The sequence below is a fragment of the Mus caroli genome, unplaced genomic scaffold (genome assembly GCF_978045245.1).
Source record: "Mus caroli unplaced genomic scaffold, Mus_caroli_1 scaffold_4, whole genome shotgun sequence".
NCBI classification, from domain to species: Eukaryota; Metazoa; Chordata; class Mammalia; order Rodentia; family Muridae; genus Mus; species Mus caroli.
This window is the reverse complement of record NW_028227259.1, coordinates 56,583,592-56,600,499: the sequence shown is the minus strand read 5'-3', so window position 1 is coordinate 56,600,499 and position 16,908 is coordinate 56,583,592.

Below are 16,908 nucleotides of genomic sequence, written 5' to 3'. Positions count from 1 at the left end.
TGTCTCCATGTTTTCTGGGCTCATGGTAAGGATATGGTGACTAAGCATAGAAGCAGAGAGAATGGCTCAGAACAAAGATATAACTTTCAAGGCCATGACCTACTTCCTCTAGGTAGAGCCTACCCCTTAAAGTTCTATCACATCCCCAAATAGTGCCAAAAGCTGGAGAAAAATTCTTCAACACACAAGACTATTGGAGATATTTCATATTTAAAGCAAAACATTTCAATCCTGGTCCTTAAAAACACTATCCCTGTGTAGACTAGTTTTCTATAAACTTGACATGAGTTAGAGTTAGATCTGAGGGTGGGGGTACCTCAATTTTAAAAATGATTCCATAAAATCAGGCTATAGGGCATTTCTTAATTAGTGACTGATGTGGGAGGGCCAATGTGGGTAGGACCATCCTGGGTTGATGATCCTGGGTTCTGTAAGAAATTAGGTTGATTAAGCCATGAGAAGAAAGCTCCCTCCATGGCCTCTGCATCAGCTCCTTGCCTACAGGTTCCTGTGTTGTTTGAGTTCCTGTTCTGACTTCTTCCAATGATGAGCAGTGCTGAGGCTAAAATACCCTTTCCTCTCCAAGTGGCTCTTGGCCATGCTGTCTCGTTATAGCAATAGTAACCCTAAGACCATCTCTCAATGCATTCAAGCTGCTTCCCAGGCTTCAGAGTCTCAAACGTTCCACCATTTGTCAAATTCTCAGTCCAAATAATCCAATTTTAAAAATGCAGTACAGAGCTAAACAGAATTCTCAACAAAGGAATCTCAAATGGATGAGAAGCACCTAAAGAAATGTTCAGTGTCTTCGTCATCAGGGAAATGCAAATTAAAACAACTCTGAGATCCACCTTACACCCATCAGAATGGCTAAGATTAAAAAAAAAAAAAAACCCTCAAGGGACAACACATGCTATGAGGATGTTGAGCAAGGGGAACACACTCCTCCAAGGCTGGTGGGAGTGCAAACTTGTACAACCACTCTGGAAATCAATTTGATAGTTTCTCAGAAGATTGGGAAGAGTTCTACCTGAAGATCTAGGCTATACCACTCCTGTGTATATACCAAAAAAAAAAAAAAAAAATGCTCTACCATTCCACAAGGACACTCAACTATGTTCATAGCAGCTTCATTCATAATAGCCAGAAACTGGAAACAACCTATGTAGCGGTGAATAGTTAATCTGCTTTGGCTTCTGGTGGGTTACTTACACACACCTGCCCGAGAGCTCTGTATTCATGAATGAAAGACATACACATGAGCGCGCGCGTGCACACACACACACACACACACACACACACACACACACACATACACACATACACACCAGCTAATTTTGATATGCCTTGACTCAATGGCTGGACACTTCTAAACCTTCCCATAGCTAGCACACACTCCCCTCAAGTATTCCTGGTTTAATACTGTCTAAATCTGTATTTTATCTTTGCTGCTCCATTACCTTCTGGGCAGCCCCCTCCCCCATAGGGCCACTTCCCCTTTCCACCTGTATGCTTTCTCTCCTGCATCTCTTAAATCTCGTCCCTCTGCCTCTAAGTCATGGCGATTCTCCTCCTCTTCTTCCTCTCTTCTTGGTCCTTTGCCTGGGCAATCTAAAAATCCCACCTCTGTTTCCTTGCCCAGAAATTGGCTGAATGGCAAATCTTTATTACCAATCCAAGCCAGCTGGGGCAGGGACCCTCAGTGTCTGGAAGCCTATCTTTGGGAGCCAAATTAAGACAAAGCCTCAGAACCAATTCCCAACAAACCTATATGTCCCTTAATTGAAAAATAGATACAGAAAATGTGTTTTATTTACACAATGGGATACTACTCAGCCATTAAAAACAAGTACATCATGAATTCCGCAGGCCAACTCAAAAATATTATCTTGAATGAGGTAACCCAGACCCAAAAGGACATGCATGGACCATGGAGGGCTCACAGAGACTGAATTACCAACCCAAGAGTGAGCATGGGCTGGACCTAGGTCCCCTGCACGTATGTAGCAGATGAGCAGCTTGGTCTTCATGAGGGTCCCCCAACAACTGGAACAGGGATTGTCCCTGAGACTGTTGCGTGTCTGCTTGTAGATCCCACACCTCTAAATGGACCACACTCTGGTCTCAGTGGGAAAGGATGTGCCTAGTCCCATAGCAACTTGAGGTATGAGTGGGGATGTCAGTTGGGGGTGATACCCAGAGTGGGGCTTCTCTTTCTCAAAAGAGAAGGGGAAGGTGGAATGGGGGACTTGTGTGAGGGGGTACTGGGAGGAGAGGAAGGGCTGATAATTGGGTTGTAAAGTGACTAAATACATTTTTTTTAAAAAAAGAAAATGTGCTCTGAGAATGAAGGCAAACTTATGGAATGTTTCTGTAAATGCAAAGGAAGATTGCATACTTCAGACATAGAGTGGTGGAATAGGGTCCATGCTCCCATTACAAAGGAGAGGAATTAGAGAGAGAGAAAGGATGGGACCAAAGTATGATCAAAACCTAGGACAAACTTTGAAACTTGTGTCTTTATATCCAATATCCAGGGTATTTAGTAGCCTGATATGAGCCTCTACAAGGTTGGAAAATGCCCTCACCCACATCCTTTCCACTCCTATCTTACACCTCCTTTGCACTAACTCCACTAGTTGTGTGTAGCTTACTATGGTAAACATTTCATATTCCTGGTATTTCCACTCTTCTGGAGTCTTGTTTCTTAGAGTTCATTCTCATGGCTTTAAGAACCACCTTTCAGGGACTTTCTGCAGAAAGGTCTGGCCTGCCAGGTTTTCCTTTGAAATTTTGGTGGATGCTTCCATAACCCTATAACCAACATTGCATAGGCAATACCAAGGTCTACCCACAATCTGAATAAATGAACTTAAAATGGGGGGTGCTGTACAAAATGAGATATCCACAGAGAAAGGACCCCAACAAACAAACTGTTCTAGAAGAAAGATACAGAAGCTGTGTTCAGGAGCACCGTGGAAGAGCGTTTGAGGGAAAGGAGAGTGGGTGCTCCCGGAGAAGTGATGGAGCTCATAAGAATCGAGGTCTCCTAGGGGGTAAATACTTCTTCCAGTGACATAGCTTGGAAAGCACTGAGGAGAGTGGCATGACAGGTGTTTTTCTATAATCAAAAGTCTTACTCCACAGCAGGAATTAGGAGACAGACAGACAGAGGCTACTTAATGTACCACCAGGGACAGGTTTGGGTCTCGATTCATGACAGAAGTTATAAAGACAAATGGTGGCACCTCTGGGAAACGTTAAAGATAAAATGAAGAAGGCATGGGGACCAAGTGAATATGATGTGTGACAGAGAAAAGTAAAATGTAATTCTGTGTCATGAAGGGCTAGCCGAGTTCTCATTCGCCAGGAAAGACCACAAGAAGAGCAAGTTGAGAACCAGGGCAGGTGGTAGAAGAAGTCTGCTCACTCAATTCGAGATACACGCAATTTGAGACACCCAAAGGAAACCACATGGACACTCAGACACCCAGGCCTAGAGTTCAGAGGAAAAGGCCAGGCTGGAGATTTAAATTTAGGAGTCCATTAGCATACAGATTGTATTTAAAGCCATGAGATTATTCATACTTGTCCCAAACATACCCTCCCTGTCTTGTTCTCTGTCCACTGAACAGGTGCAAATGAAACAAACAGTACTTATCCCAGCAAGGAACAAATTTATAGGCTTCACTATTCATAGAAGCATCATTAAATAAATATTTAAGGAACAGGAAAGACAACCTAGTTAACTTAAAACAATCCACAGTAAGTTTATTAAGAGAAATCAAGTAGCTTGTACTAAAGGGTGAGACGTTGAGAAGAATGTCTAATAATAAGTAGAAAAGTTTAGAGTAAGTTAACTTTAGAATCAGTCCATTTTCCACTGACCATAAAGTAAATGTTTGGTTCTAGTCTTCTAGAACTATGATTCTTAGTCAGGAAAGAGTTGGTGAAAGAATAAGTAGGTTAGGGCTGGTGAGATGGCTCAGCGGTTAAGAGCACGGACTGCTCTTCCGAAGGTCCTGAGTTCAAATCCCAGCAACCACATGGTGGCTCACAACCATCCGTAATGAGATCTGATGCCCTCTTCTGGGATGTCTGAAGACAGCTACAGTGTACTTACATATAACAATAAATAAATCTTTAAAAAAAAAAAGAATAAGTAGGTTATAGGTAGCTGGATACACAGACAAACAGACAGACAGATGAGAGAGACAGAGACAGAGAGAGACAAAGACAGAGATTATAGATACACAGGCAAACACCTTAACAAAATTGGCTTCCATGATTATGGAGGCCAAAAAGTCCAATGACTTACCTAATCTGCTAGCTAGAGACCCAAGGAAGCTTTCGGTGTGGCTCAGTCCAAGTCTGAGGGCATCGGAGTCCGGCAAGCTGATAGTGTATCTTAACCTGAAGTCTGAGAACCTTGGGACTGTGCAAGCCAGTCTGAGTCCAAAGGTTGGACAATCAAGAATTCTGACATTGGAAGTTCCAGATTCCAAGAAGGATTCAGCAAGTCACCTCTCTGCCACTTTAGGTGTGCTTGCCTCTGTTTGGTGGCTCTTTCCTAGTAGGATACTGGGTTACCTGCCAAACTTGCAGAAACGCCTATACAGGCACACCTGGAAATTCAGAAGATTTTACCAGCTACCCAGGGATTTCTTATTCCAGTCAAACTGGCATTTAGAAATTACCTTCATAGACTACAGTAAATCCATTGTCTTATAATAATGGGGGCTGCAGGTTCAGAATGTGGAGGCTATAAGTTCAAAATCAAAAAAGGTAGAATCATTAGTTCCTACTGACGGCAAGGTCTGTCCCAGACCTCTGCTCTTGAGTGTAGGGACGTCTCTTTCTATCTCTTCACATTATTGTCCTTACTTCTCTTTCTCTCAATCTATATGTGTTCGTGTATGTAAGTACATGTTTGTGCAGGCATGTGTAGAGGCCAGAGAACAGCCTCAGGTGTCCTTCCTATAGGTCAAACATGCACACAGTCATGCCTAGTATTTTGGCTTGGGTTCTGAGGAATTAAATTTGCATCTTGGTGCTTGCAAGGCACCAATATCAAGCCATTTCCCCAACCCCTGCATCTTTCCTCCATGCACGGCTCTCTCTGAATTTAAGGCCATCATATTGAAGTATAGATGCACCTAATGACTTCAATCTAACAACCTATTTTCCAATTAGGCCAAAACTATGTGTTTTTATTTATGTGTGTGTGTGTGTGTGTGTGTGTGTGTGTGTGTGTTCAAGTTACACAACAGCTTTTGGGAAACAAGTTGCTTCTACAACCATTAAGTGCTAGGATTAAAGGGGTCATCAGTCTTGGTGGGCAAGCCCCATTTTACCTGCTGAGCATCTCTCCTGTTCTCCCTTCCTTTCTTTTAAGATTTATTTATTTTATATATGTAAGTATTTGTCTCTTTCTTCAGACACACCAGAAGACGGCATTGAATCTCATTACAGATGGTTGTGAGCCACCATGTGGTTGGTAGGAATTGAACTGAGAACCTCTGGAAGAGCACTCAGTGTTCTTAACCACTAAGGCATCTCTCCAGCTCCTCTTTCTTTCTTTTGTTCTTTTTTTGATTTTTTTTGTTTGTTTGTTTGCTGCTTTTGTTGTGTTAAATGCAAAGTAAAGTAACATCCATCAAACAAGGTTATATCCTGAGATAAGGTTAGGACTTTAACATATGAATTTGGAGGAAACACAATTAAATTCATAACAGCATCTAGGGACTGGAGGGACTCTTAAATTTATGCGTTTGGTAGCACCTGGAAAGAATGGGCAATCAAACTGTAGACTGATAAAGAGCAGAGCTTACTAAGATTGCAATCTATACACGATCCCAAGAAAACCTCCCTCTGACATTAATGGACTACAAAAATCATGAACCCATCACTCTCCTTAAGGCCTACTAAATGTTTCAGATTCAAAAGTCTTTTGCATGACCCTAAATTTAACCTGGAAGACCATTTAGAATTTAAAGTGACATAAAATAAATTTAGAGGTCTGGCTGGCAGCTAGGGATCCTTAATTTAGCTGGGGGATGGTTAATCTCTTTCATTCATAAAAGGCATCAATACACATAGGTTACTAAGGAGAGCCATGGTAGCACCTGATGTTTAAGGGACTGATCACACACACACACACACACACACGCATTCAAAAAAAAAAGTTAAAATAGTGATAAAATAGAATGCTATGTAACCACAGTCCAGCTGAAGTTCTAAGGAAGACTTAGATGACCAGAGAAGCTGTTGCTAAGTTAAAGGTTAACTAGACCAAAAGGAAGTGAAGGCATTTTAATCATAAGCAAAATCATGGGCCCTTGCAGGCATGAAGCCTAGAGGTTCAAAGTAATACTATTGATCATTTCTGATCATGCAGTGTATACTTACAACAGGAGCAGAAATGAGCAGAACAAGGTCTTCGTAAAACCAAAGAATCCTCAGTGGTAGTGAGGCTTCTCAGAATCTGGGAAGGATCATTCACTTTTGTGCTACCAGGGAGACCAAAGCTGAATAGCCACGTGGGAGTGTCAATCCTTATGTGCTGGCAGGTTTATGTCAACTTGACCCAAGCTCGGTCATTGGAAAGGAGGGAGCCTCAACTGAAAAATACCTCTGTAGGATTAGGCTGCAGGCAAGCCTGTATGTCTCCAGACCACCACGTGGAGAACTACTGCTGTAGGCCATTTTCTTTATCAGTGATTGATGGGGGAGGGCCCAACCCATTGTGGGTGGTTCCACCCCTGGGCTGGTGGTGCTGAATGCTATAAGAAAGTAGGATGAGCATGCTGTGGTGTCCAAGCCAGTAAGCAGCACTCCATAGCCTCCACGGCCTCTGCATCAGCTCCTGCCTCCAGGTTCCTGCCCTGCTTGAGTTCCTGTCTTGAACCCTCCATCCACCTAAGCTGGGTGTGGTGCCTATTCCCATCCTCTCAGTGCTCAAGAGGCGGAGGCAGAATGATTTGTAACTCTGAGGTTAGATTGCAATGCAAGTTTCAGGCTAACCAAGGCAATGTAGTGAGACACCCCCCCCCCACACACACACACACATTCCACCCCAACACAACTCAAAAACAAAGCAGTAACCACAAATGTCTCCACCCCTTTAATTGCACTGAAATTGTTCATGGGATCCTCCATGATCTGGCCCTATCTGCCAGTCTGACTTCATTTCCTATTGCTTTCCTGCTCATTCAGTTGGTGGAAACAGTCAGTCTCCTTATTTCTTCTGGAACAAGCCAGACATCACTTTGCCTCATTTTAAAATGCCATTCCCATAGGAGGGGAAATGGGAGCCTTGGTCAGGTCAGCTTACTAAGAGAGGACTTAAAAAAGAAGCAATGAAAACTGGGAAGAAATAAATGTTAGGAGCAAGCAAACAAAAAGCATTCAGAAAACAAGAGTAGAGATAAGAAGCAGGAGAGAGTTAGCAAACACGAAGTTAAACAAACACCAAAAGACAAAACATGAGTTATGCCTGTGAGTTATGCCTTTGTGAGTTGCATATCCACAGATTCAACCAAACACAAACTACAGAATATACAAGCAAAACATTGAGTAAGGTCTGAAGATGTACAGACTTATTTTTCTGTTAGGACTCCCTAAATGGTATAGAACAACAGCTCTTTACATAATCTCTTCATTGTATTCAGTAACTCTTGGTAGACAGGGATGATGTAAAGCATATGATAAGTCCAGATACTACACTATTTTATATTAGAGACTTCAGTATCTATGAATTCTGGTGTCCAAAAGACTGCTAGAACCAATTCCCGTTGGATAAACAACTGATGAACAACTATTCTTTGAAACGGAATAGCTAGCAGTGTCAAATGTAGCAATAAGGTGAAAGATAACTCCAGAAAGTGTCCAGCCATACCTCTCAGTTGTTGTTTTTTTTAATGTAGATAATCCCACATCATATATCCTAACTCCAGAGGAGTAAAGAGTTGCATTGAAAATTTCAGCAAAGAAATACATTTTAATATGGGAAAGAATTGTCTAAAGTTAAAGTATACTTACAAATGTCCTGCTAGATCCGATCCCATTAAAATGAAAATTACCCTCTTCATCAAAAAGATACTCAAGAAAAATAAAAATAACAGCAAATTAGAAACATATATGTAAGAGATTTGGCAATGGGAGAACTTTTTATGTTAAAAACTTGCAGTAAGAAAGATCAAGAAAAAGAAAGAACAAGATTCTCACCTATAAGAACGGAACTGTAAGCAGGTGACAATGGATCGAGCTGGCTAACAATGAAAGGGTGATTTAAGGTCATAAGATTTTTTTTCTCCCATGAACAAAATTATAGAAATATAATTATGGCAACTGAATTGTGAGATAAGATTACCAGTATGCCATCACTATGACTAAGCCACTAGAACCCATCTTAGAAAATAATTCAAATATGAGTTTGTGATAGCCAGATGGTGGAAGCCATCCAAACACCTATCAGTAAATGAGTGGAGAGACAAAATATGTCATTTTACACACAGCAGCTTATTATTGAGAAGGGAGTTCTGATGAATGCTACAATATGGATGAACATGACACTATAATAAAGGGGATAACCCAGAAGCGACAACACAAAAGAACCAACGTCGTATTAATCCATCTGTACAAGGTATCTATGTTCTAGCTATCTGCGACATTTAAATTTGTACAGGAAGGAAGTGGAGTGCTATTTTTGAAGGTCCAGGAGTGAGAGGAATGGGGCGTTCTTGTCAAATAGGCAGGGCTTCAGCATCAACGATGAAGATCTCAGGTGATGGGTAGTGGTGATGGTTGCACGATACTGTGACTACGCCTATACCAATGTACTTAATTATAGACTTCAACATAGTTAAAATGGCATTGTTTCATGGTGTAGACTTTATTATGGCAGAATAAAAAGCAATCTTGACAACCAATCAAATCTTGAAAATGACTCTTGAAATTCTAGTTTTAGAAGTTTACTTCTGTGAAAATGAACTAGAATTTAAGCCAAGATTTTTATCAAAAATATGATTTGTGGCTGCAAAACAACTCTTGCAAACAAAATGAATGGTCACATAATCATGGAGTTCTCCCACTAACTAAACTGGCAGCCACAGGACAGTAGAGACTTTGTCTCTTCTTGCTCTGCATTTTATCTCCACCTCCTTCCTCTGTGGAACACACCAAACATTCAATGGATGTTATTGCACTAATTAACACGGTGAAGGGATGGGTATACGGATCTTCTAAAGGACTTTAATGACATTGGAAAATGGTTTGATAACAATATGTGAAAAACGCAGGCTAAAACCTGCGTGTCATTTCACTTCAGCTATGTAAAACAAGGGTTCTCATTAAGCAAAATAATGAATTCCCTTATTGTTCCAGTCATTCTTGAGTTATGGCTTATTACATCTGAAAGCTTCCTAGCTAATCCTTCCACCCACACAAGAACTTCAGCCATAAAGAGCTCTTTGCGCCCTCCCAAAGCTTATTAAAGAGAAAAGCAAAAAGTTCAAAACAAACAAATAAACAAATGGAGCAGAGATCATTAATAAGAATTATCTAACAGCAAAGGGGGGGAGAAAATTATTTAATCAATGCACAAAACAAGTATAGCACTCTAAAACACAGCTGTGTGCAGCAGTTTAGTGCCGGATCTGACAGCTTTACAGTGTGAGTAACTTTTAAAGCTATTCTTATAATGATAGATATTTGCAATAATGATGTGTGATGTGCTATGTTTTTTTTTGTCTGAGAAGATGGTGCTTTATGTAACATGTAATTTTCAGTAGAATGTTTAAAATAATTATTACTAATAGTGATAAGCTTAAGTTATGGTAACTTGAGTCAACTAGAGTGCCTCCTTTCCTAATGTGCTCAAAGAATATAACACACACACACACACACACACACACATATATATATATATATATATATATATATCTTCCCTCTTCTTGATTTTCTTGTGTTTTGAAAATAGTATCTTGGGTGTTCTATGTTTCTGTACACACACACACACACACACACACACACACACACACATATATATATATATATATATATATATATATATGTATACACACATGTGTATATATATGCACATAATCTCATTTGGCAATCTAGATTTCTTGAATTTATGTTGAAAATTGGATTTTGTACACTTTGGAATGCACAGTGGATGTTCTGGGATGGAGCAGAGGGCTTACCTGAAATGCAAGTCCCTCCTCTCTCCCTTCAAATGCTGATGGATCTAGGATGGAGCTTAGAGACTACTGTTGTCAAGAGATGCCAAGCGTCTGGACAGTTAGATGTTCTGAAACAGTGGAATTGAACTTACTAGACTTCATTTAGAAATGGCTAGACATTTCTGTGTTTTTCTAATCCTTAATCTCAGAGCACAGCCATGCTTGCTATTCTACCCATTAAGGGGTTAATGAAAAATAGTAGTAATAATCCAATAACCTAATAACTAACAACCAATACACAAATAACCTCTCAATTATTTTTAATAGGTATTTCTTGCTATACATTTCAAATTTCAAATGCTATCCTGAAAGTTCCCTATACCCTCCTCCCACCCTGCTTCCCTACCCACCCACTCCCACTTCTTGGCCCTGGCATTCCCCTGTACTGGGGCATATAAAGTTTGCAATACCAAGGGGCTTCTCTTCCCAGTGATGGCCAACTAGGCCATCTTCTGCTACATATGTAGCTAGAGACACGAACTCTGGGGTCGGTCCTGGTTAGTTCAAATTGTTGTTCCACCTATAGGGTTGCAGATCCCTTCAGCTCCTTGGGTGCTTTCTCTAGCTTCTCCATTGGGGGCCCTGTGTTCCATCCAATAACTGACTGTGAGCATCCACTTCTGTGTTTGCCAGGCACAGGCATAGACTCATACAAGACAGCTATAACAGGGTCCCTTCATCAAAATCTTGCTGGCATATGCAATAGTGTCTGGGTTTGGTGACTGATTATGGAATGGATCCCCGGGTGGGGTATTCTCTGGATAGTCCATCCTTTCATCTTAGCTCCAAACTTTGTCTCTGTAACTCCTTTCATGGGTATTTTGTTCCCTATTCTAAGAAGGAACGAAGTATCCATCCATTGGTCTTCCCTCTTCTTGATTTTCTTGTGTTATAAAAATAGTATCTTGGGTGTTCTATGATTCTGGGCTAATATGCACTTATCAGTGAGTGCATATCTAATGACTTCTTTTGTAATTGGGTTACCTCACTAAGGATGATATCCTCCAGATACATCCATTTGTCCAAGAATTTCATAAAGTCATTGTTTTTAATAGCTGAGTAATACTCCATTGTGTAAATGTACCACATTTTCTGTATCCATTCTTCTGTTGAGGGACATCTGGGTTCTTTCCAGCTTCTGGCTATTATAAATAAGGCTGCTATGAACATAGTGCAGCATGTGTTCTTATTACCAGTTGGAACTTCTTCTGGGTATATGCCCAGGAGAGGTATTGCTGGATCTTCCGGTAGTATTATGTCCAATTTTCTGAGGAACCTCCAGACTGACTTCCAGAGTGGTTGAACAAGCTTGCAATCCCACCAGCAATGGAGGAGTGTTCCTCTTTCTCCACATCCTCGCCAGCATCTGTTGTCACCTGAATTATTGATCTTACCCATTCTGACTGGTGTGAGGTGGAATCTCAAGGTTGTTTTGATTTGCATTTCCCTGATTATTAAGAATGTTGAACATTTTTTCAGGTGCTTCTCAACCATTCAGTATTCCTCAGTTTAGAATACTTTGTTTAGCTCTGTACCCCATTTTTAATGGGGTTATTTGAATTTCTGGAGTCCAGCTTCTTGAGCTCTTTGTATATATTGGATATTAGTCCCCTATCAGATTTAGGATTGGTAAAAATCCTTTCCCAATCTGTTGGTGGCCTTTTTGTCTTATTGACAGTGTCTTTTGCCTTACAGAAGCTTTGCAATTTTATGAGGTACCATTTGTCAATTCTTGATCTTACAGCACAAGCCATTGCTGTTCTGTTTAGGAATTTTTTCCCCTGTGCCCATATCTTTGAGGATTTTCCCCACTTTCTCCTCTATTAATTTCAGTGTCTCTGGTCTTATGTGGAGGTCTTTGATCCACTTAGACTTGAACTTTGTAAAAGGAGATAAGAATGGATCAATTCACATTCTTCTACATGATAAACACCAGTTGTGCCAGTACCATTTGTTGAAAATGCTGTCTTTTTTCCACTGGATGGTTTTAGCTCCCTTGTCAAAGATCAAGTGACCATAGGTGTGTGGATTAATTTCTGGGTCTTCAATTCTATTCCATTATTCTACCTGTCTGTCACTGTACCAGGATTATGCAGTTTTTATCACAATTGCTCTGTAGTACAGCTTAATGTCAGGCATGGTGATTCCACCAGAGGTTCTTGTATTGTTGAGAATAGTTTTCGCTATCCTAGGTTTTTTATTATTCCAGATGCATTTGCAAATTGCCCTTTCTATCTCAGTGAAGAATTGAGTTGGAATTTTGATGGGGATTGCATTGAATCTGTAGATTGTTTCAGCAGGATAGCCATTTTTATTATATTAATCCTGCCAATCAATGAGCATGGGAGATCTTTCCATCTTCTGAGATCTTCTTCAATTTCTTTCTTCAGAGACTTGAAGTTCTTATCATACAGATCTTTCACTTCCTTAGTTAGAGTCACACCAAGGTATTCTATATTATTTGACTATTGTGAAGGGTGTTGTTTCCCTAATTTCTTTCTCAGTCTGTTTATCCTTTGTGTAGAGAAAGGCCAGTGATTTGTTTGCATTAATTTTATATCCAGCTACTACACTGAAGCTGTTTATCAGGTTTAGGAGTTCTGTGGCGGAATTTTTGGGGACAGTTATATATACTATCATATAATCTGCAAATAGTGATATTTTGACTTCTTCCTTTCCAATTTGTATCCCCATGATATCCTTTTGTTGTCAAATCGCTCTGGCTAGAACTTCAAGTACTATATTGAATAGGTAGGGAGAAAGTGGGTACCCTTGTCTGGTCTCTGATTTTACTGGGATTGCTTCGATTTTCTCTTCATTTAGTTTGATGTTGGCTACTGGTTTGCTGTAGATTGCTTTTATTATGTTTAGGTATGGGCCTTGAGTTCCTGATCTTTCCAAGACTTGCATCATGAAGGGGTATTGGATTTTATCAAATGCTTTCTCAGCATCTAACGAGATGATCATGTGGTTTTTGTCTTTGAGTTTGTTTATATAGTGCATTATGTTGATGGATTTCTGTATATTAAACCATCCCTGCATCCCTGGGATGAAGCCTACTTGGTCATGATGGATGATCGTTTTGATGTGTTCTTGGATTCAGTTTTCGAGGATTTTATTGAGTATTTTTGCATTGATATTCATAAGGGAAATTGGTCTGAAGTTCTCTTTCTTTGTTGGATCTTTGTGTGGTTTAGGTATCAGAGTAATTGTGGCTTCATAGTATGAATTGGGTAGAGTACCTTCTGTTTCTATTTTGTGGAATAGTTTGAGAAGAGTTGGAATTAGGTCTTCTTTGTAGGTCTGATAGAACTCTGCACTAAACCTATCTGGTCCTGGGCTTTTTTTGGTTGGGAGTCTATTGATGACTGCTTCTATTTCTTTAGGGAAAACGGGACTGTTTAGATTGTTAATCTGATCCTGATTTAACTTTGGTACCTGGTATCTATCTAGGAAGTTGTCCATTTCATCCAGGTTTTCTAGTTTTGTTGAGTATAGCCTTTGGTAGAAGGATCTGATGATGTTTTTGATTTCCTCAGGTTCTGTTGTTTTGTCTCCTTTTTCATTTTTGATTTTGTTAATTAGGATACTGTCCCTGTGCCCTCTATTTAGTCTGGCTAAGGGTTTATCTATCTTGTTGATTTTCTCAAAGAACCAGCTCCTGGTTTGGTTGATTCTTTGAATAGTTCTTTTTGTTTCCACTTGGTTGATTTCAGTCGTGAGTTTGAATATTTCCTGCTGTCTACTCCTGTTGGGTAAATTTGCCAGCCTTGGTCCGTGGTGATCAGATAGGATGCATGAGATAATTTCAATATTTTTGTATCTGTGGAGGCCTCTTTTGTGACCAATTATATGGTCAATTTTGGAGGAGGTACCATGAGGTGCTGAGAAGAAGGTATATACTTTTGTTTTAGGATGAAATGTTCTGTAGGTATCTATTAAATCCATTTGTTTCATAATTTCGGTTAGTGTCCAGGTGTCTCTGTTTTGTTTCTGTTTCCAGGATCTGTCCATTGGTGAGAGTATTGTGTGAGGTGCAATGTGTGCTTTGAGCTTTACTAAAGTTTCTTTAATGAATGTGGCTGCCCTTGTATTTGGAACATAGATATTCAGAATTGAGAGTATCTCTTGGAAGATTTTACCTTTGATGAGTATGAAGTGCCCCTCCTTGTCTTTTTTGATAACTTTGGGTTGGAAGTCAATTTTATTCGATATTAGAATGGCTACTCCAGCTTGTTTCTTCGGACCATTTGGTTGGAAATTTGTTTTCCAGCCTTTCACTCTTAGGTAGTGTCTGTTCTTTTCCTTGAGGTGGGTTTCCTGTAAGCAACAAAATGTTGGGCCCTGTTTGTGTAGCCAGTCTGTTAGTCTATGTCTTTTTATTGGGGAATTGAGTCCATTGATGTTAAGAGAAATTAAAGAAAAGTAATTGTTGCTTCCTGCTATTTTTTTTGTTAACGTTGGGATTCTGTTCTTAGGGCTGTCTTCTTTTAGGTTTGTTGAAGGATTACTTTCTTGCTTTTTCTAGGGTGTAGCTTCCATCCTTGTGTTGGTGTTTTCCCTTTATTATTCTTTGAAGGGCTGGATTCATGGAACGATATTGTGTGAATTTGGTTTTATCATGGAATACTTTGGTTTCTCCATCTATGGTAATTGAGAGTTTTGCTGGGTATAGTAGCCTGGGCTGTAATTTGTGTTCTCTTAGGATCTGCATAACATCTGTCCAGGTTCTTCTGGCCTTCATAGTCTCTGGTGAGAAGTCTGGTGTAATTCTAATAGGCCTGCCTTCATATGTTACTTGACCTTTTTCCCTTGCTGCTTTTAATATTCTATCTTTATTTAGTGCATTTGTTGTTCTGATTATTTTGCTTCGGGAGGAATTTCTTTTCTGGTCCAGTCTATTTGGAGTTCTGTAGGCTTCTTGTATGTTCATGGACATCTCTTTCTTTAGGTTTGGGAAGTTTTCTTCTATAATTTTGTTGAAGATATTTGCTGGCCCTTTAAGTTGAAAATCTTCATTCTCATCTACTCCTGTTATCTGTAGGTTTGGTCTTCTCATTGTGTCCTGGGTTTCCTGGATGTTTTGAGTTAGGATCGTTTTGAATTTTGCATTTTCTTTGATTGTTGTGCCCATGTTCTCTATGGAATCTTCTGCACCTGAGTTTCTCTCTTCCATCTTTTGTATTCTGTTTCTCATGCTTGCATCTATGATTCCAGATTTCTTTCCTAGGTTTTCTATCTCCAGCGTTGTCTCATTTTGGGTTTTCTTTATTGTTTCTACTTCCCTTTTTAGATCTTGGATGGTTTTGTTCAATTCCATCACCTGTTTGGTTGTGTTTTCTTGTATTTTTTAAGGACTTCTACCTTTTTAGCAGTGTTCTCCTGTATTTGTTTAAGTGAGTTATAAAAGCCCTTCTTGATGTCATCTACCAGCATCATGAGATATGATTTTAAATCCGAGTCTTGCTTTTTGGGTGTGTCAGGGTATCCAGGACTGGCTGAGGTGGGAGTGCTGGGTTCTGATGATGGTGATTGTCTTGGTTTCTGTTAGTAAGATTCTTACGTTTGCCTTTAGCCACCTGGTAATCTCTTGAGTTTGTTGTTATAGTTGTCTTTGGTTGCAGCTTGTTCCTTCTGTGATTATGTTAGCCTCAGTCAGCAGACCTGGGAGTCTAGCTCTCTCCTGAGTCTCAGTGTTCAGAGTACTCTCTGCAGGCAAGCTCTCCTCTTGCAGGGAAGGTGCACAGATACCTTGTGTTTGGACCTGCCTCCTGGTTGAAGATGAAGGCCCGAAACAGGGCCTGTCCCAGAAGATGTGTTGCCTCTGCAGTCTGCAAGCTCACCTGCACAGACTGGAATCCGAGGGACAGAGGACACAAGATGGCTCACTCACCTGCTCTGATGGTCAGAGCCCTCTGGGGCAGACACCTCTCCTCTGGCGGGGAGGGTACCCGGATGTCTGGAGCCCTAAATGGGGTCTGTACCAGAAGCTGTGTCACTTCTGCAGTCTGCTCACTCACCCTTCCCAGTCCGTGAGTTGACCTACCAACCTCTCAATTCTTTTTTTTTTTTTTTTAATCTCTCAGATCTGAAAATGTCTTTATTTTTTAGAAAATGGATTCCAGGGAGGTTAAAAAGCAATACCAGAGGGCATCGGTGCAGAACTGAATGAAGTCATTCAAAGCATCCAAGTAAGAATATGGCAATATAAATATCCAAAAAAGCATCTCTTAGGTCTTCAAAACAAAACATGTGAGTAATTCCTAACTAGTGAGCAGTACAGCATTTCCTAGACGGGAGAAACAGTTAACATTAAAGTCTTGAAAGCCTTTTCCTTGGTTAATTACATGTAGACAGTTTGCCTTTGATCAAGCTCTTTTAAACATGGATAACGGTATTACATAGGTCCACTGCTAAAACAGACAACATGTTGCAAATTACTTGTGGTATAATGTGTTCCATGACAACATGGAATGTTCAACCTCTCAATTCTTAAGGTAGGCAAGGATCATATCAGTCCTGACTCTGAAGGGTTTTGTGAGCATGTGTTCAACTTTAAAATCTGACTTGATATTAATAAAATGAAAGGATGGGTGAACAACTCTACCTCTGGTTTATATTTAATGCTGATTAAAAGACAATAAAGTATATGCCATTAATGGTA